The sequence below is a fragment of the Thermobia domestica genome, chromosome 7 (assembly GCF_964235325.1).
Source record: "Thermobia domestica chromosome 7, izTheDome1.hap1.1, whole genome shotgun sequence".
Lineage (NCBI taxonomy): Eukaryota > Metazoa > Arthropoda > Insecta > Zygentoma > Lepismatidae > Thermobia > Thermobia domestica.
Genome location: NC_137460.1, coordinates 48,392,357 through 48,414,579, shown reverse-complemented (window position 1 = coordinate 48,414,579; position 22,223 = coordinate 48,392,357). Strand labels below are relative to the sequence as shown.

At 35.5% G+C, this 22,223-nt stretch overlaps 1 protein-coding gene and 1 long non-coding RNA gene across 17 annotated transcripts in view; one reads left to right on the top strand and one right to left on the bottom strand.

Moving 5' to 3' along the window:
- Positions 1 to 22,223, top strand: part of LOC145690064 (uncharacterized) — a 1,134,032-nt gene that overhangs the window by 482,976 nt on the left and 628,833 nt on the right. The gene's annotated exons all lie outside the window — the stretch shown is intronic.
- The window catches only part of LOC145690066 (uncharacterized), a 905,981-nt gene that overhangs the window by 640,804 nt on the left and 242,954 nt on the right, over positions 1 to 22,223 (bottom strand). The gene's annotated exons all lie outside the window — the stretch shown is intronic.

The following is a 22,223-nucleotide window of genomic DNA, read 5'->3' as shown; positions in this document are numbered from 1 at the left end:
CGGATCATACGTTATCCGTATGCTACATACGCACTGCCCTTTGATGTTACATCATGCCGTTGCAGGATGTCTGATATCTAACAGTCTTCCTTATATTGTATACATATATGTATGTTACCTTTGTCAGCTATATGTTATATACGTCCATTTGTATATGAGAACTTGACTGCCTGTATTATTTTATACGGAACTTATGTATAGATGGAACGCTTATACAGAAAGTAATATAAGACATGCGTTTTCAATTATAGGTCTGCTGTACGTTAAGTCCAAAACTACAGGATTTACAAATGTAACATACGATTTTACGTACGCCACATACATTTTTTTCTCAGTGTAGAAAATCGAGAAATGTCCTTCTCTTTTAAATGTCATGCGAAATGTTCTGAGTTAACTTAATTGCAATATCTTAATGTTTTATTCTTTATTTACAACATTTTGAATCACAGGCACTCTTTTCCTAAATGACGAACTGCTGTTTTTAACAATGCTTCTGGACTTGAAAAAAAAAAACGGACGAAAAAGCTCAAATAGGAGAGTTATAACGCAATGTACCATGAAACACCCGTATGGTACAAATTGTACCATGGGTTCCCCAAAGAGTTGCTCAAAAGATTAGTGATGGAAAACAATCGACAAGCCATTGTTTTACAATAAATTGTTTTTGCTCAGAAGAGCTTGTTGAAATATTGGTGAGGTAGGAAAGGTTTCTTTCTCAACTTACGACAGTGATGCTAACCAAGTTAAGTAGAAGTTTCCTCGTGCGGTCTAATTTTTTTTCTCATTCCTTAAAATAAAACCACGTTCCGAAAAAATCAATAACAAAGAAATCTTTAGCTCAACACGATGTTTCACTGTACGTTCATAAAAATAAACCTATTTGTCATTCATCAAAGTATTTGGAGTTGTGTTAAATTCCTGGAACACTTTTGTTCAGTACTTTCCTTTCTAAAAATGAATGATTAAATTAAGGTTGACGTTGGATGGAATAAGGGCATATGTATTGCCGACGCAGTGAACTATCATATACTATTATACTTGTGTCCTACTTTTCGCTTGTCAGAATCTGGTCACCCAATTCCAACGAGGAATGTAGGAACCGGCAAAAGGAAAGATACAGAAGCAACACGAATGATTAGGATCTGAGATTAGGAATGGAAAGACAACCGGGATAGATAACAATCGAATTCATTAAAAATATGGGAGACAAGGGAAAGAAAGAATTGTTCCGACTATGCAATGAAATATATGAAACGGGAGAGTGGCTAAAAGACTTCCTGAAGACCATCATGATACCAATGGCTAAGAAATCGAACCCAAAGAGATGTGAGGACTATAGAACTATTAGTCTAATATCTCATGCAGCTAAAATTCTACTCCGAATTCTGAACAGAAAGTTATATGGAAGAACAAATCATAAAGCTAAGGAGGAACAGTTGAGGTTCAGGAGAGGTAAGGGCACAAGAAATGCTATTGGATTATTAACAGCGATAGGTGAAAGATTTATAGAAAAATGGAAAGAGGTATATGTTGTATTTATTGAACTGGAAAAAGCTTTTGACCGCATGAATTGGGAATTGTTGTTTGGAGTTCTAACGAAGATAGGGTTGGAATGGGAAGATCGAAGACTCATAAGAAACTTATATATGAACCAACAAGTAAGTGTTAGGATAGGGAAAGAACTAACGGAGGAGAGTGCAATTGGAAGGGAAGTTCGACAAGGATACTGTCTCTCGCCAACACTATTTATTGTCTATCTAGAAGAGATAGTGAAGAAGAGCCTACATGATGATGATGGCATTTCGGTAGGAGGTAGAATGATTAGATGCATATGATTTGCAGACGATATGGCGCTTGTTGCAGAATCTGAAAAGAAAATCAATAAAATGTTAGAAAACCTGAGGCTGGGCTTTGAAGAATATGGGATGAAAATAAATGTTAGAAAGACAAAAGCCATGGTGATTGGAACGAAGGGGTCTGTGTCAAATATAAAAGTAGGAGGGGAGAAAATAGAACAAGTGAATAGTTTTCGATACCTGGGTAGTATTCTTAGTAATGACATGAAGTGTGAACGTAAAATAAAAACAAGGATAGGAATGGCGAAAGAAGCCTTTAGGAATAAGAAAAGTGTTTTGTGGGACCTTGAATAAAGAGTTGAGAAAAAGACTCATAAAATGCTTGTGTGAAGTGTTGTACTGTATGAGGCGGAAACGTGGACATTACGTAAAGTGATGAGAAACGACTAGAAGCCTTCGAAAGGTAAGCGTGGAGAAGAATGGAAAGAATTACTTGCGTCGAGAGGAAAACGTATGAGAGGGTGTTAGAAATGGGGGGGGGGAGAAAAGAACACTTCTAGATATTGTTGAGAAGAAGAAGAGAAACTCGTTGGGACATTGCCTAAGAAGAGATTGCATCATGAGGGACGTCCTAGAGGGTATGGTGGCGGGAAAGAGAGTGAGGGGGCGAAGGAGACTACAATAAATGGATGATTAAGAAAAACAGAAGGATCATACGTGAAAACGAAGATGTTAGCGGAGAACCGTGGAGCATGGAAACGTCCCAGCTGCTGCAAGTGATCTGGCAATAATTGCAGAATATCTATGACGATGATGATATTTGCAGTTAGTATCGCACAGTAGAGTAAAAATTGGATATGCTTAGGTTACTTTCCTTTAGGTTTGTTAAGAATATATCAATTTTTTTAGTTGACTTGTTTAATAAAGCTTAGGGTTTGCAAAAGCATCAGTGACGTTAACTTCGTTCCGATCAGTTAAGCATAGGTAATATTATTTAAGACCAGCTTTAAAGTTTACCTTAGGTAAAGAACATATTTTTAGTCACCTTTTTAATTCAATCAAAAACTTAGTACGAAGCTAAACAAAGGAGTGTTTAGTCATTAATAGCAGTTTACTTTTTCAGCACCGAAGACAGTGAGTCGAACCCAGGTTACCGCGGTGTGCCTTTGGTCACCTATCTTTATTTTTTTTAGTTCAACGTTCCACAATTATGTACCAAGGATAAGGGGGACGATTATTATGACAATGAATAAAATGATAGAATGAAGAAAATGGGAAAACCCAAGCACAACCCAAAGACTACTTGGCGCGAACTGGGATCGAATCAGAACTTCAACTCATAAAAGGAGCACTATACCACTGAGCTACCGCGGCCACCATAATCTCTTTCATTTAAATTTATATTCCAATATCTCATCTTTGGAAGGAGGATATTGTGGATCAATGATAGAGAAAATGAAAACGATATCTTTGAGTCTTACGTTCCACACTTATGCCGGCTAGGCTAAAGAAGATGGCGATGATGAGAAATGAATGAAATGGTGGAATGAAGAAAGTGGGAGGAAACAGGAGAACCCCGAGGAAACCCACGCACACGGTGTTTGTCCACCAGAAAGTTCACTTGGCGCAAAATAGGATCGACCCAGGGACCCCATGCACTAGAGGTGAATACTCTACCACTGAGCCACCGCAGCCCTCAATGGTAGAGAGTATGGTGGATGAAGTCCATAGTTCGATCACCGTCCAAGTAAGTTTATGGTGAAGAACGTCATGTCTTGTGGGTTTCCTCGGGGTACTCCCGTTTCCTCCCGCATTCTCATTCCAACAATTCTACCATCATCATTCACTTGACTTAATCATCCGTCTCCCTTACTCTAAAGGGCATAATCGTGAGACGTTAAACTGAAAGATTTCATTTTAGTTTGAAGTAGCTCAAACTTTACTGAACGAAGTAGCTCAAGTGGTAGAGCGTTGGCTTCGTATTCGGGAGGTCGCGGGTTCGATTCTCGCTGCCGACCATCCTGACTGGGATTTTCCAGGGTTTTCTCAGTCCTGCCAGGCAGATGACGGCATGGTACCTACTAAACAGACTCTGGCCGTTACTTCCCAAATCCTTTCCATTTGGAATTGTTGTTGTTAGATATTCTGTATAAAATGGCCTCTGAGCTATATCTGGTGACTGTTAAATAAATAAATACATAAATAAAGTAAAGTAAAGTAAAATGAATCTTAACAACATAAACTTTTATGCCGACAGATTCTACATCACTGTCACAATTCTTCATAATGGACGCCGACTTCGTTGAATAAAGAAATTGCACAGGAGGATCGAATCGTTTAAGTAGCTAGGGAAATGTAGGATTAATTATTTACTACACCATCTCTATCGACAGCTTATTTGTTACTTATTACAGACAGGCTTTCTTTCAGAAAATTTTGTCTAGGGAGAGAGCTGCACTGGAACATTATTTTGGTATATTAGAAAGAGGAATTAAATTTCTGTTACTTCGGGGAGGGGCGGTTTGCCAACTCCGGGGAAGTAAAAAGGCCAGCCGAAAGTAGGTCTAGAAAAGAAAACATAATACAGGCAGCCAGCACTAACCAGCCTATGAAACTACAGACTTGGAGGCACTGAGCAAACTTCTTCCTTTAGGTGAAACAGTTAGATATTGTTTAACTAAATTTAAATTGGTCCAGGGAATTTTCGAATGACATGATTAACCCTATATTAAGAAATTAATTTTTTTGTATATCCTGATGTTATCCAGATAGAACCAAATTTACTAAATATGCATAACATTTTAACAATATATAATTTTATTTATTAAGATAATCTTAGATACTATCGAAATCCAATTTATCCTGCTAGACAATACGTATATTCTTACTTTGAGAAAATGTGAGATAACAAACACACAGTAATCTCGATAGAATGCCTTTTGTTCTGGTGAAGCCTTTGAAAATTCATTTCTTTTTCTCTAGTATAGAGGGTACCTATATATCATGTAAATGCGCGTGCGAATCTGATAATCAAGGGGTATTGATACTGGATCAGATAAACTGACCCTGCACCCATTTGTTAGCTACAATGTAATGAAACATTTGGTTTTATCTTGCAGGTGGCCGTAAATCTCCTCCTAAACTCGCTGCTTTTCAAATCAAGTTTAACGTAACGAGGTTTCAAACCTCAGGGGGCGGGGTATCTTTAATCTCTCTCTCTTTTACTCTATCTATCTCTCTTTTTCTCTCTCTCTCTATCTCGCAGTGGTTGACTTCTACGGTTAGCAGTGAACACGTCCTCTGCAGCGACCACGGTCGAACAAGCAACGCTGGATTTACGAGTGACTGGGAAGTTGAAATGAACACAGGAAATTCTCTCAAACGATCGGCAATATCAAACTGTATGCCTTGTTTCTATTGTTCATATACAGATCGTAAAAGTAAATGTGAAATGGTGAGCAGAAGGCGCAATACTTCTATTTGAGAAGCAAAACAGCTAATATAAAGGTCTCAGCTAATAAATATGGGTAGCAAAGAAAATATTGTTTTGAAACTACAGGTGTGGGAAATTTTCTAGATGAAAAATTCGTATCGCTGTGATCTCCATTTAGAAAAATACATAATTTATTTATTTGTTATTATAACGGGACGGATGAAAACATGAATGCCAGATTCCAGGATTTCTTGTCATGAATTTGAAACATAAAAGATGATTCCATTCGTTTTAGTATTTTATTATATTATTAAGGGACCAGTTTCTGAGAATTTTGAAAAAGCCGTTGGAATAAACTTTATTTTAGCGTTGGTTACCGCGTGACTGTGTTAAAAGAAGAACTTATGAGTTGAGTTGATTTTGAGTTTAACGTCTCGTTCAGTAGCAAGGCTATATGAGACGGTGAATTTACTAGCAGTGTGGACCTACTGATTAACGAGTAATCCGAACCACATGAGCTCCTGCCGGGAATCGAATCTGGATCTCCCACGCCAAAAGCTCGTACCCTAACCCTTTAGCCATGGTAAAAGTGATAGTAAATATTAAATATAACTATTGTGGTTAGAATTTGAATTTAAATGACATAGAAAGTGTTATTCTTCATCGCTGCGACCTCGAAAACTACGGATTCGACACTAATATCGGTCATTTTCGATCATTTTCAGATATCTCCTCCTCTCCCAAGTTGCGGGGCTGAACTTGATTTAAACGGCATCGGAAGTGACATTGTTAATCTCAGCAATCCCCGAAAACTATGGATTCGACATTAATAACGGTCAATTTCGATCATTTTTATGTAAATATCTCCCTCTTCATCTCCCCTAAGTTGCACCGTCAAAGTGAAATGACAAAAACACTCCCAGGCACGAACCCCATCTCTGTTAAAAATTTGATCGAGATCAGTAGGATGGTTAAATCAGTGCAAAGTCACAAACATAGTTACTTTCATTTTTATATACTTTTAGGTAAGATCATAAATCTAGTTTATGAGAATTAAAAAAAGGAAAGAATCCATTGGAATAATCTTAATTTTAGATAGCATAAGGTCATAAATCCTGCCTAAAATTTCTCCGATTGAAGTCAAAGAAACTTCGTTTCCTTAAATATTATACGATTAGATATACCGCTCGGAATATCATCAGCCAAGGTAAAAAAAAAAAAAAAAAAAAAAAAAAATTTATCTTTAGAAATACATTTTTATCAATTTAACTAACTGAAATGTACTTAATCTTCATGAAATATATCGTGTGTTTCCTATGGGATTTCTCAATTGGGTTTGCTGTTTACTATTGAAATCAGGGGCGTCATTTGAGGAGAGCAGGGGGCAACTGCCCCTGTGGGTTTCAGAAATACATAGTTTTAATTAATTTTATATAATAATAATAATAATAATAATAATAATAATAATAATAATAATAATAATAATAATAATAATAATAATAATAATTTGAAAATCTTATATGGAAAAATCTCCAACGCTGCTGGTTGAAATCAGTCAGTTATAAAAGATAAGTTCAGTCTCCCGAATTTAAGGATGATAATAAACTTCATCCAATAGAGGGGCCACGATGGCTCTGGTAGAGTGTTCATCTCTAGTGCGTGGGGTCCTTGGTTCGTTCCCAATACATTCCAAGTGATTTTTGTGATTGACAAATACCGTGACTGTGAGTTTTCTCGGGATTCTCCCGTTTTTTCATACTTCTTTCATTCCACCATTATTACTTATCTCATCTCATCACCGTGTTCCTTAGTCTCGGTGCATAATTATGGCACGTTACATTGTAAAGATATTCCCTTAATAGCTTTGGGAGAGTAGAATTTACATACTGAAAATCAACAGAAAATGTAAGTGAATTTTGAACTCAAGATTCACCTATTCAGAAATTATGTTGGTAACACTGACAAGAAGTGACGCAAAACATTAAATTTAATAAAATAAGAATACTGTGCATATCAGAACAATGTAACACAATTCTATTATGAGTAGATACGCCTAACATCGAGCTGTGATAAAGTTACAAAACAAAGTAACAGAAATCATAGACTAAAGTAACAGAAATTTTAAAAGCTCTACAACATTATTAGCGTTCAACAAAAAATGTCTAGTAATGAGATATTAACCAATCTCGAGATCTTTCAGCGATAAAGATAGTGATATGTTTACATGCACTTAGAAAGATCAGTTGTCCGGACAGCGGTATTTTGTACAAATATACGGAATCCTTATGTTTACTACCGAAATCTGTACGGAGATACATTATCCATGTGCTACATATGTATTACATTTTTCCCGCTTAGAATGTTATATCTTGCCGTTGCAGGATGTCTGACATCTAACGACCTTCCATACGTTATATACACATACATATGTTACATACGTCAGCTATATGTTATATACGTCCACCTGCATGTGAGATCCTGACCGTTTATATGCATTTCTTTCTTTCGTACGGAAAATACGTTCATTCGGAACACTTAGACAGAACGTTTTCAGTTATTCATTTGATGCAGGATGATACATAGGGTAGTATCTTAAGTCCAAAAACTATACGATTTACATGTATAACCTACATTTTTACGTGCGCTAGATACATTATTTTCTTTGTAGTGTTTAAGATTTTGTAAAGATCAGTTTAATTATTTTGTATGCATAAAAAAGAAAAAAGAGAATTGAATTGGTGTTATTAAATTGTAGATGAATACACTGAGTGTGAAAAAATAGTTCAATAAGTCAGTTGGAGAGGTACGATCCTAGTGTTAAAACGTTCGTGCAACATTGTAACAATTGTAATAGCTAACGCCAAAAATATACTTATTCAATATATTAATGAGCAATAATTTAACATACAAACGTATGAATCCGTCCATGCAAGCTTTTATTATAGTGTGCTATCGAAAGAGATTTATATAAAAAAAAAAGTTTAGTGGAGTCAAATTTCAGTGGACATTATCCTTTCAAAAAAAGAAAAAGAAAGAAAGAAAGAAAGAAACATTGCATCTTAGTGTGTCCCATAGAGAACACAACTTTTAAAATGCCCGCCATTCCTGTTCTAGTAAGTTGGCAACACTGAACGTTACTCGATTTTCATCTGTTGTCTTTATGAGTCACGGATCGTCGAAAAGCACGTGATCGTCATCCGTTTTCTGCACGGGTACGAATGGAGCGCTTCATGACAGAACAGTGTGTTGGCATGGTGAAAACTTATACGAATGTGGTGAGCGCTCCATTCTTACTCGTACAGAAAACAGATGACGATCACGCGCTATTCGGCGATCCGTGACTCATGAAGACAACAGATGAAAATCGGGTAACGGTCAGTGTTGCCAACTTACTAGAACAGAAATGGCCGGCATTTCAAAAGTTGCGTTCTTTGTGGAACACCCTTTATAACGGTAAACAATGACTTTGGCATTGCCATTATCGTTTCTCGGACCAGTTGGTATCTTAGTTCTTCGCATGGAAATATATAAGATTAATTCAAAACAACTCAGAGATGTGTAGACTATCTCATCTGGACGACACAAAGAACAGTAGGGTTGCCTATCTCGAAGGAATTACGGTTTCAACATACAGTTTTTGCGTATAAATTTTGACCCCCTTAATCCTCCTTCAAGATGGAAATTGAAAATTTCTCTCTAAGCGATGAATGCCTGGTGAAGATCAATTTCTTTACAAAATTTGGCATCTCTCGGTGACTCTTGTGTGTGCAAAAATTTGATGACACGCACACACACATATGCATAATTTTATTTACAGATATAGATGATCGAAATTATGATTGGTGTTTACGGAAAAGCCATGTCTAAAAGGAAGTATAAATGTAAAGGATCTCTTTTATGGATTCTATCATAATAAACAAGTTATGTCATATGGTAGGGTCGATAATGAAACGTTTATGTATGACTAGTTGAAAACACCCATTCTTCGCATGGGGGCTGTATTTGGAAGTCAACACCTGTGGGAGTATCACCATTCATCTCAGCGACCGCAAAAACTATGGATTTGACACTAATAACGGTAATTTTGGATTATTTTTACAGGTCTCTCTACCCCTCCCCGCAGGTGACCCCCGGCCCGCATACAATGCTATCTGAATTTGAAAGTCATCGCTAATGGAAGTGTCACCATTCATCTCAGTGACCGCGTAAACTATAAATTTGACACTAATATCGGTCATTTTCTACTATTTCTACATGTCCCGGTAAACGTTACCCCTGGAACCCTCCTGGTTCGAGTTCTAAAAAAATAAAAAAAAAAAAACGCTTCGTCTTGGTCTGGGGTCTGGACCAAGGTACCCGTGACCCAAACTTGGCAACTCTTGGTTGACTCGTCTGGGCCCCAGGCCACACACAGACATACAGACAGACAGACACACAAACTCTTTATTTTACTTATATTATATTATATTAGTTTAGATAAAGGAACAAAATCGCTAGGTAAGTTTTGAGAAAATGATTCGAGAAATTTCATGTACAAGAGCATACATCTTTTTTCATGAGAAACGACTTACATGCAATGATTGTAAATCTTCAAGGAAAATGTGTATGGTGATTCATGAAAATTGAAAATGATTTTCATGAAACTCATCTTAAATTCGGGGCTTCAAGTTTTGCGTATTCAAGATTCGCCTAATACGTCCTAGGTATCAAACTGTCAATCAAAATGATACACACTATTACTGCTCTTTTTTTTTTTTTTAAATACGGTTTGGTTCGTACTGCATACGGCCATCTCTGGCGGGAGGACAGAAATAGTAAATACCGCATTGGCTGGCATATTAAACACATTGGAATGGTGATAATTTCAGAAAGGAAACAATATTATTTGAGTGTCATTTATTGAGCCACTGAACAATGCATAAATGGAATGCTGTAACACACCGACAAGAAGCAAAATAGATATCAAATTGCACAGAATTCAGAAAAGCTTATGGAAATTCAGGTAATCAGATCTCTGAATAGGCGTATAAGATGCACTTTTTTCTTGTACTGATTTTCAGAGAAGAGAAAATATGTATTGTACGCTGGAAAATATGGTGAAGATTAAACTAATGTTATCTTCTGTAAAGTAATATAAAAATGTTGCATTGTGTACCTACATCAAGATTGATATATTTTCAAGGAATTAAAAAAATAACTAATTTTCCTCATACTAAACGTGTGGGGCCGCGGTGGCTTAGTGGTGGAGCGTTCACCTCTAGTGCGTGGGGTCCCTGGTTCGATCCCAGCTCGCGTCAAGTGAACTTTGTGGTGGATAAACACCGTGTGCGTGGGTTTCCTCGGGATTCTTCTGTTTCCTCCCACTTTCTTCATTCTACCAACTCATTCATATCCCATCATCACCATGTCCTTTAGCCTATCCGACATAAGCGTGGGACGTAAAACTCAAAAATTTTATTTCATTTTCATTTAATATTAAACCTCACTATCTTTCTTCTTTATCACATATTTCATTACTTTCAAAAATTTAGCATTGTTCTTCCAATGCGAGGAAAGAGTATTTATGCTAGTATGTTTCCTTAACCTGATTCAGTTCAAGAAAATAGAACGAGAAAATTTAATACTGTAGTCCGTGCCTTTAATACTTCCTGTTTCCGTAAATATATAGTGGGAGAGTGAAAATTGATTAAGTATTGCAACAAAATAACATTTTAGACACAAACTACAAATAGTTTGAATTAAACAAGAAAAATAATGAAACACTATTATATAATAATAATTAATGATTGTCCTGAGATTCTAAGACAAACGTATTGGATTTTTTTTTCCATCTCAGACGTAAGCGAAGGAAATCACGATCAATGTTCAAGGAACTGTGTTGGACGATATTGTATCAAACTCGCCAGGAGGAAATCGACATTTCACAGTTCTTAGTTTTGTATTATGTGTCATATTCGACGATATTATGTGAAGGCTAAAAATGTAAATAGTAAATAGAGGGAAAATACACCTCTGATTGGTTGAGATCTCTAAGTTGATCCCAGCTCTCACCAAAGTGCGATTTATGGTGGACAAACACCGTGTGTGTGTGGGTTATCTCAATGATTTTTCACATTTCATCATTTGCTTCGTTATCATCATCACCGTCTTCCTTAGGATCGGAGCATAATCGTCGAAAGTTCTTTTCTTTTAAAAAAAAAAAAGAGAGAAAAGAAAACATAATTAAAATTCTGATTTAAATTCAAAGTAGTAGAATACCTCTGCGTTTGATGACTAACAATGACGAATGAACGAGAGAAAAGAAAACCTGGAGAGTAGGGTGGTTAAAAAAAATCGTTTTTCTATTTCCGGGACGCTATAGTGCACAAAAGTTGCCGATGGTATAGACAAGAAAAAAAAACAAAAGAAAAACTTTTATTTATATATCTTCTGGTCCCGCATCGCAGTTGAAATTTGAAAAATCCCGTAAAAACAATAAATTTTCAATATTTGTTTTAAAACGACTAAAGAATATAGGACGAGAACCCTATATGGCCTAAAAGTTTCTTCAAGTATGTAAAAACAACGTTAAAATAAATAAATTATATTTATATGACATCTTTCGGTCGCGCATCGCTGTCTAAAATTTGCAAAATTTGCGACTTTAGCAAAATTTGAGAGTTCAACATGTTTTTTTTTTTTAATTTTCTTAAAACAAGTAAGATAAGGACGCTACTCACCATGAGGGGATGGCTGAACTTGGAGTTCCACTACCCAACCAGCCACTCAATGATTAGAGTGTATTATTTACAATTGTATTTACATATTTATAATTTCACATAATTCGTCTCTACAAATTTTCATTTCCGCCTTTTATTTTTGTCCATTACTAGTGACTTTAAACTCTTATTTATGCCGGAGCTGCGGTGGCACAGTGGTAGAGCGTTAATCTCTTGTGCATGGAGTTCTTGGTTCGATTCCAGCTCACGCCAAATGAGTTTTGTGGTGGAAAAACACCGTATGCGTGGGTTTTCTCGGGTTTCTCCCGTTTCCTCCGACTTTCTTCGTTCCATCATTTCATTCACTTCTAATCATCACCGTCTACTTTAGCCTAGCCGGTATAATTGTGGGACGTAAAATTTAAAAGATTCCATTATTCACTTTTCTGATTTATGTGAAAATGTAGGCATGGACGATCTTGACAATAGTGTAGCTCCGATGAAACTGTTTCTAGCACCGTGTCCACACACTGTACCGGAAGCTTCCGTCACAAGCTTAACGCATCTTTCGACTGCATGAGTAAGACATGGGAACTTCTTGAAATTCATAACTAGCTTACTGTCTGCTTATAAACTACCTTATTTCGTCATAAGTCAATGGTCTTAAAAAAAGGACGAGAAGCAAGATTACAAGTATTTCATTGTATTATTTCTGTGTAATCTTTAGCTACAAAGTTCATGCTTGGCAGCAAAAATGCCTAATAGGATCACTTTCAAAATTTGCTTTTCTGCCTTCAAACGTCGTCTGTATCTAAGCTTTCGAATGTGGTTTCTGTCATCAATGACCATCGCCAAAAGCAAGTTTTCGGGATGAGCAAAGTAAGCATTCCGTTCTATAACGGGGTCTACAACTTATTTCAGCTTTTCTGGCAAAATACCGAATTTTCTGAATGGTCTCGTAAACATGTTGTGGTCTTTCGATCAAATTGTTGCTCAACTTACTAGCAAACCACATGGGCATATATATAACTTTAAGATAATGGTGACAATTTGCCTCATTATCTGAAGGACTTTCCAAAATAATGTATAGAAGCAGAACTCTATTAGCTGTAGTGAGACATCTTAAATGTGACAAAAGCCAGAGTCACAAACTGAAAAGTATTCAGAGCAGTGCCCTAACTGGATGACTTTTGATATGTCCAGTAAATACATATCTGAGTATCTGCTGAGTATCTACCTGTCTACTTTAGGAATCACACAATTGATAGGTTCAAATCAATAACTGGTAGAGTGTGTGGACACAGTTCTAGAGACGGCTTCATCAGAGCTACACTATTCTCAAGCTCATCCATGCCTACATTTTCGCATCAATCAGAAAAAAATGGAAAATGAAATCTTTAAGTTTTACGTCCCACACTTATGTCAGCTAGACTAAAGTAGACGGTGATTATGAGAAATGAATGAAATGGTGGAATAAAGAAAGTCGGAGGAAACGGGAGAATCCCGAGAAAACCCACGCACACGGTGTTTGTCCACCACAAAACTCACTTGGCGCGAGCTGGGATCGAACCAAGGACCCCATGCACCAGAAGTGAATGCTTTATCACTGAGCCTCCGCTGCTCCCGCAGAAACCATAGTTTAAAATCATTACTAATGGACAAAAATAAATGGGAAAATGAAAATTTCTAAGGGACGAATTATGTAAAAAATTATAAACCTAATAATACAATAGTAAATAATACACTCCAATCATTGGATGACTGGTTGGGTAATGGAACTCCAAGTGCAGCAACCCCTCGTGGTGAGTAGCGTCCTTATCTTACTTGTTTTAAAAAAAATAAAAAAAAATATTAAACTCTCAAATTTTGCTAAATTCGCAAATTTTGCAAATTTTTGACAGCGATGCGCGACCAGAAGATATCATATAATTATAGTTTATTTATTTTAACGTTGTTTTTACATATTTGAAGAAACTTTTAGGCCATATACGGTTCTCGTAATATATTCTTTAGTCGTTTTAAAAATATATTGAAAATTTATTGTTTTACCGGATTTTTTAAGTTTCAACTGCAATGCGGGACCGGAAGACATATATAAGATTTCTTTTTGGGTTTTTTCTTGTCTATACCAATGGCAACTTTTGCGCACTATAGCGTTCCGGAAATAAAAAAAATGATTTTTTTTCGAACCACCCTACTGGAGAGGATTACACAAAGTCAAAAGGCAATCGCGACTACTGTAAGTTACTAAGGTGAACGTTAAAAAGAAAGGGTTGAGTGAAGAGTATAGAAAAGAAAGGAAGATACATGAAACTCTAGAACAGCCGTTAAGTTAGAATGGCTACTCTTCCCTGCATATCACCCAGATGTTTGGAGTAAAACGAGCGTTATGTATGCCGATGTTCGTTCTTCCCAGAAAAATGGTTTTACACTTTCTTCTTCTCAAATGTCCGGCTGATCTCAACCAAATTTTGGATGACTACGTATAAGGTCACCATTGAAAGAAAAAGCGTTACAATAAGGAAAAATTTAGTAGCACATGCTAGAGACAAACAATAACTGAAAATAACTTCTGTAGAAGTTAACGGAACGAAAGTGACTCCTTAAATATATGCAACAATGTATACATGTATATGTTCGTATTACATAAAACAGGAACTTACACAAAATTTGCTGTTTTCTTAGTTGTAAATATACTCATGTCCAACATGATCATCGCATATCTATAACTGTCTTCTTGTAAGAATATTATTTGATAATGATTTTGCAGTGTACTTTTAATACTGATACTATGTGTATAATCGGGAAATCTATATTTGTGGTAAATTTCATAGGAAAAGAATTATTAATACGAAAAATTAGAATGAGTAAAACAAAATGTTGCTAAATGAACAAGAAAGTTTTATTTTCGTTTTATTGTTCTCATTTACTGCTCTTTTGACATGAACTTTACCACATACATGTCTTTGCCTATTATACACATAACTAACATTGTAAGAAATATCGGGCAAATTCGTTATCAAATTACATTCCTACAACAATATATTTATATACATTCGACAATAATTTTGGACATGAGTGTACATAGTTACAAGTGCAGGGAGGTCGACTTTATGCACACTTTCTTTTTAAACATTTTGCTCTAACTGTATTAAATCTTACCTAATTTACTGATTTCTTTCGGATCTCTTATTAAGCTTGGGCACAACTTCTCTGTGTATTCATACCAGTCGGTCGTCTTTCAAGTTAATATCAATATAGGTTTCAGTCATTCCGTATTGATTTTACCATTACAACTCGCATAATATTGCGACATATACATTGCATCTCGTCTTGGACATAGTGGATGGCTATATCATTCCAACTAAACATTAACGGGCATCCATTGAACGTCCTTGAATGTGAAATAATCATCTTGGGCATAATATGAATTCTAACGGGTATATTGGACATAATGTATTATTAGTTACTACCGGTAGACAATAAAATAATACTAAGCGGTTAGCGTAATATTAACCCGTTTGGCGTGGGAGACCCGGGTTCGATTCCCGGCGGGAGCTCATTTGGTTCGGATTCCACGTTAATCAGTAGGTTCAAGTCTCATACAGCCTCGCTGCTGAACGGGACGTTAAACTCAAAATCAACTCAACTCAATACAATAATAATGCAATAAAAGTTTCAATTCCGTCTGGTACATGTCAACCGCTGGGGGGGGGGGGTATTTACTGACATCTAACGGTGTGATGTGTATCTTATACTACCTTTGTTTCAATAGTAGAAAATCCGTTATGAAAAGCTACTCCTTAAAGCCACCGTTAGCCGTGAAGAAATTAACGAATTAAATCTGTTATAAAGGTTGACCGGGATAATCGCACTAGCTATTTATTGCAAATAAATGAATACACTTCAGAAGTTAGCTTTCGTTCAAAAGTTATCGTGCAGAATTATGAACTGACGTGTTAGCAAGATGATGTTATAAGTCTCACTTACGTGATCCCAATAATATGCTCCCGTAAAAAGGACCATGTGAATCTAAAGGCTGATGAACTTCTTCCAATAGAAGCTGCATATCCTTTATCGTAGGCAACCAACAATACTCTGCTGCTGTACAGGTTGCGTGAAAGATAGGAAGTGTTATGAATTATAAAATACACAGCACGTTAAATTTAGTTACCCGTAATGATATTAATAGATTGACTCCATTAATAAACTCGGCCCAGATAAATTAATTTATCTATTGTAAAATAATAATAATAATGATAATAATAATAATAATTCAAAGATTCACTTTCGTTTGAGAGTTGTCGTGTAAAGAAACGAACGTACTACAACTAGAGTGCAATTTTGTAGATCCCATTGCGTGTTGCTAACAAACAGTTTAATAAGTACGTCGCGGACGTTCGGTAAAGTGTGTCATCAATCTAGAAAGGTTGGGAACCACTGTACTACATTGTGCAAAGTGGTAGCATAATATATTACGTCTATGAAAAAGAACTTTACAATGTTAGTGCTTCAAATTTTCCACTTTCAAAAAAAGAAAGAAAAGAGTTAAAACGTCTTGCATTTGGTCTCAACTCCTCAAAAAGCAAAAAATGCATATTTTTCAGCGATGTATTTTTACTTTTTCGTATTTGGCAATCGTGTGCGGATGAAAATCTTTTAAAGCATAAGCCAAGATGCGTAGAAACAGTCATCCTTTCATACTGATTCCGCCCACACAGTTGTTGATACAGAACGTAAATAAGGTCAATAAATAAAAGCAATGATTAATGTATTGGTCTGTGCTTCATATGTAGGCGATTCATATGTAAACATACGTAGATTTCTTTTTCCTTCTGTCTTTTTTGTTTCTTAAAAGTATGAGTTTTGCCAGATTTATAATCTGCTTGATTAAGTTTTGTACTGAAAATAAACGTCCTACATTTTCGGTAACCGGGGGAACCTTACGAAAAAGTTTAAGATATAAATATAGTGTGTTGAAGGTATAAAATACATTCTGCGTAAAGAAAAAAAAAATCATGCAAATAGGATTTGATATTGTAATGTTAGTAAGTTCGTATAACCATTAGTTCACATGGTAACGTTTCAACGAAAGAGAATTTTTGAACTTTTGAATCGCAATACATAAGTAGAGCAATTATCTCGGAAAAGTTCATTAATGGAATTAATAATCCATTAATATCTTAACGGGGAACGGCTACCTTACTTATGGCGGAAAGTATACAAGAAGGTTCTCCATAATCAGAACTGAAAACTTGAAAAATGTGATTCTAAACGCAGATGGGGCCATGGTGGTTCTATGGAAGATTGCTTACCTCTGATGTGAGGGGCTCCTGGTTTGTTCCCCTTCCAAGTAAGTTTGTGGTGGACAACATTGTGCCCGTGTTTTTTCTTGGGGTACTCCCGTTTCCTCCCTCATTCTCATTCCGCCAATTATTCCATCTTATTCATTTGTCTTAAACATCGTGGGACGTTATTTCCACAAAATATATGGACGCCATAAATACACCTTACAGTATTTTTTGGAAGTGGAGAAACGACGTCCTCCCGCGATCCACCTCACTTTTACCACTGGGTATGCCAAAATTTAGTTAGCCAGCAATAAGAAAAAAAAATGTTTGAATTACTCTACTCTTATCAACTCAGTACATTTCTTAGATTTTAAGTTATTGTAATTCAAAAATCAATGAATATTTAGATTTAAGCAGTATCTTAGCTAACACGTTTGACTGCTGCTTGAGTAGCCTTGATTTTGTAAAGGTCAAAATCTAGAATAACGAAATTGGATATCGTCCTAATATCGAACCAGAAGACAACCAGTTCAACATCCATCACTTCAACTATCACCGAGTTTTGGCTGCTTCTGTGAAGCAATTCCAATTCCGATTGAGAGGGGGGTAAGGGTGTGGGTGCTACCCGGTGACATTGTCCCCCTCACCCGACTGCAGGTCAAATAATACAAAATTATCATTTTTGATATACAAAAAAGGCTGCTCCTCCAAATATTCCTGCCCCTCCGCTTGTCCCTTGCCAAGAAAGCGAATAAGCTTTAATCGTCACTACCTCGATTTTTAAACCTGAACAAAAAAATATATAAGTCCCGGGTTCGATTCCCGGTGGGAAAACTCGGTCAAAAAATGTAAACGCTTTTTCAGGCCAGTCATTCTGTGTGAGGTTTTCCTGAGTTTTCCTCATTTTATACCAGTCAAATGCCGGGATGGAACCTAATATACAGGTGCAAGGACACTTCCTTCCTTCCCTTTCCCCGAATAATGTGATTGCCGAGGTACGTCATCCTTCATACGTGACAGGCTAATACAGCCGTAGATGCCGAAAAGTCCAGAAATCTAAATCGTAATCCTAATAAATATACCAGTCAAGATTCCAACTTAATTAACACATTCTAAATCTTAGCAATAGGTTTATACAATTCGACAACTTTGAAACGATACTTTTTTTTAGATACACATTCTTTACTATCTATACCAGGTTTTAAAATCGTTATATCTTTTGAAAATCCAAATACAAGGAAAAGATAAAAAAAAAAAAACAAAAACATATCCATACGTGGTAAGTCAGCATTCCTTTTATGTTACAGGAAACAAGCGTGGCAAATCACTTCCAGGAAACTATCTGGTTCACAACATTGAAGGCTTTAGTTTTAGTTTTTTTTAATCTAGCTTTCAGAGTTCTGTGGTTTTTTAGTCTGCTTCCACGACTTTCTTTTTTGAAGTCATTTTTTTTCTGTGCAACTGATTACATGACGATATATATATATATATATATATATATATATATATATATATATATATATATATATATATATATATATATATATATATATATATATATATATATATATACTCTGAGTTTAAATGTAACTTCTTTCTCTTCTGGTTTTGATATTTCTCTCTTCAGAAAACCCGAAACAAAGAAAACCACCAGACGCCAGACGAAAAAAGAGTGTTGGGTAAAGGATAAAATGTAGTAACATAGTCACATTATATATATATATATATATATATATACAGGGGCGGATCCAGGATATGATCAAGGGAGGGGCTAAACCATATTTTGCCGTTTTATCCAGTGTAAAGCAGGATTGAAGCCCATTTTATCCAGTGTATACCTCGGCGTCAAGGGGGGGGCTATAGCCCCTATAGCCCTCCCCTTGGATCCGCTACTGTATATATATATATATATATATATATGAAGAGGAACGCACAATGGTATTTCAGCGAGTCTCTCCTTTAGAAGATAGATTTATTTTGCCTTAGAGATATGCCTTTTGTTTTTTCGTTCTGTTCAAAAGATAACTTGCTATCAGATCCAGATACTCCCATTCATTTATTTGGTCATTCAATTCTTTCTCTTTTGTTCTTTCGAGAAATGCATGTGAGGGTTCTCAATCACTCTTCTTTCTTATCGTTAAGATTTACGTTTTCTTATTATACAGTTCTTTTAATTTACTTTTCTTGGATAGGAAAAAAAGGAGTTTTTAATTGTTTTCTAGAAGTACCGTAAAGATGGCATTGATGTAAAAGTAATTATACTTCTTAAATAGTATTTTTAAATTTGGCCTTTTGTAAACAGGCTTTTAAAAAAAATCAAAAATTCAGTTTTGAAGAATGATCTTTTTTTTAGTTTATAATCTCAATTAGAAACCACTTTTACATTTCTTTGACACTAATCTCATATATAGGACAATTCTATATATAGCCTGTTCACAAGGGCGCCAATCGCGCCCCCTAAAACTCATATGGACCCCCATGTATTTTTATGAATATGTATTTTTATATATTTGTATTATTTTATGAATATACAAACTCACATCTGAATGCTCCCATCCCCAAAGTCGCAGAAAAATCGGCACCCTTGCCTGTTCATGTGGTTCAGAAAACCAATCCTCACCTAGATTAAACAGAATGGAAGGAACGTAACTACCTATTTTTAATATTTCTCCCTCCTGAAATATTAAGGTATAAACTCAATTTTCCTGCTCCCATGTAATTTATTACATACCATTCATTATCTTTCCAAAACTTAATATGTGCTCCAGTATTTTCTAGACACTGTCTCAAATAAACAGATACATTTACACTGGCTTTTGTCAAAACTTCTACAGGAGCACCACTTATGACCTTATGGATCTTACTTATTTGGTTAAAATTACCTTTGACTTTTGTATATTTAATAGAAAAATATAATTTGAAAAGAAGTTAACACGCTTTATCTTTTATATTAATAATTATTAATGATTGATTCTTTACCTGAGATGTGTTTTTAACTTCGTTTTCACTTTGCAATAACATTTAAAGTCCTAGACTAGGTAATCTTCTGTGTATATCATTATCCACTACCTAGAACGTATGCTGAGGCTGGGGCCAGAAAGTAACTTCACACACATGTATCAAAATTTGGTACAGATTAATAATAGGGATATTTTTACAAAATTCCTTCATATAAAATTCCTTTTGGATAAAATAGGCTCTTAAAGGGAATATCTTATATTGATATGAATGCTTATATGAATTCTTATATGAATGCTGGATGTGCTTCGTTCGTTTTTTTTTTTTTTTTTTTTTTTTTTTACTTCAGTGGTTTTATTCTTGTTTGTGGTCTCATATTTTGGTTTCAACTAGTTCGAATCGTGTACTGTATGTACTCTTCTACATCCAGCATTCATATAGGAATTCATATAGGCCTATCCTCACACGCTGGCAACACAGTACATCAAGATGTAACAGGTATGGTTCTACTCATAATTAGATTTGCTAGATGTTATAATTTGTGTTCCGTGCTATTTAACGAAACTTCATTTTGTGCTCAATTGGCAACACTGAGTTACATATGATGTTATTGAGTATGTCTGTGAGTACAATGTTTGCTTATTATACTGTTGTGTAAATGCCATTTTGATTACTTTTATCATTTTGAAGTTCTTACTGTCAGTATATCTTTTGCATTGCTATTTTTACATGATTCTAGATCCTTCTTTCCTCTCTACCTCCTGTTCTTTTTAGGTGTCGGCCCGCAAAACCTTGGATTTCTCATTTTTCTTCACTCCTCTATCGATTGCGCATTGTTTGATTGGGCAACGGTACTATCAATACAAGATGTTCCCTTGTTAGTACCTTCAAAAATTGTAATTTGTATGTTATGTTCCAATTCTCGGAGTACATTCACTTCAAGACGACATAAGCATAATGGCAATGAATAGTCATCGTTATATATAAGCATAAATCGTACAATCTGTCAAAAAGATTGGTATCTACTTTTACTAGGATGTACGAGAGATTTCCATCATGAACCATCTACGATTTAGGAGCCTAAGTGAGCTAATGCAAACAAGTAGCACAAAAGGTACGTACGCAAAAGATGCAGAAGCGGGTACTTTTTTGAAGCCAATTTTATTTATATTACACCAGTTTACCCAGTGCACAGTTTCCACACTTCACTATATATTTCATTATTTAACATACCATGTGCTACTATGTATTTCGTTTGTGTTTGATTTTGACACCTACCCTTTTACTTATCGTCTCGCGATTCAACTGATTTGCTTCGTTGTATGTACACATATGCGTTATTCTCCTATATTACAATGCGAAATCAGCGGTCTTCTCACTTATGAGTTGTATCATTTAATTATCACATTCCACACGGCCTATCAGTGCTGGCTAGCAATTTGCAAACTTCTAGATAATTAATGTTCCCGAAGAAAAGGAAGTAAAATACCTTGGTGTCCTTGATACACTGCACAACAGTTTCCTTACTGAGTAATCCATCACATTCAGCATTCATTTGTGTTCTATAGGTCATCATTATAATTTATCTTAAAAGTATGTCTAGTGCATTAATTACATCTGGAGGTAATACGGTTTATTTCTGATATAACACATTCTCCTCGTAAATTTTCTAAATTGAGATATCCCTATTGAAAATAATTATTCAAAATTTAGTTTAATAAATGCGACTCAATTCTCAGATAAAGGTATAGTATCATGATTCTAGCTAGTGAGAAGAATGAAAATCAGTGAGCTTAGGAGCATTATCATAATTTTAGAAAATCAATATTTGACGAGAATGAAAATAAGTGAGTTTAGAAGCACCTCTATAATTTTAGAGGGTAAACGTTTGTCAAGAGTGGAAATCAGTGAGTTTAGAAGCACCTTTATAAATTTATAGGGTAAACGTTTCACAAGAGTGGAAATCAGTAAGTTTAGAAGCACCTCTATAATTTTAGAGAGTAAACGTTTGACAAGAGTGGAAATCATTGAGTTTAGAAACATCTCC